Below are 216 nucleotides of genomic sequence, written 5' to 3'. Positions count from 1 at the left end.
TCGCTTTCTTTTTACCTCGCGCCGTGGAGATATCTTCAGACGGCATGAGGAGAGTGTATCTTGGCAGCATTCGATAAAACAAACCCGTTATATCCATATTATACACATTTTCTGGGTCGTACTGCTCGATAAGTGCATATAGTTCATTCAATTATGCCAGCAACTCGGGATCATCTTTGTTTACTTCTGCTCCTTCCCCATGCAACATAATTTTCC

The sequence above is a fragment of the Plasmopara halstedii genome (genome assembly GCF_900000015.1).
Source record: "Plasmopara halstedii genome assembly, contig: Scaffold_2604, whole genome shotgun sequence".
Taxonomy (NCBI): Eukaryota; Oomycota; class Peronosporomycetes; order Peronosporales; family Peronosporaceae; genus Plasmopara; species Plasmopara halstedii.
The sequence above is the reverse complement of the archived record's forward strand: the minus strand, read 5'-3'. Positions refer to the sequence as shown.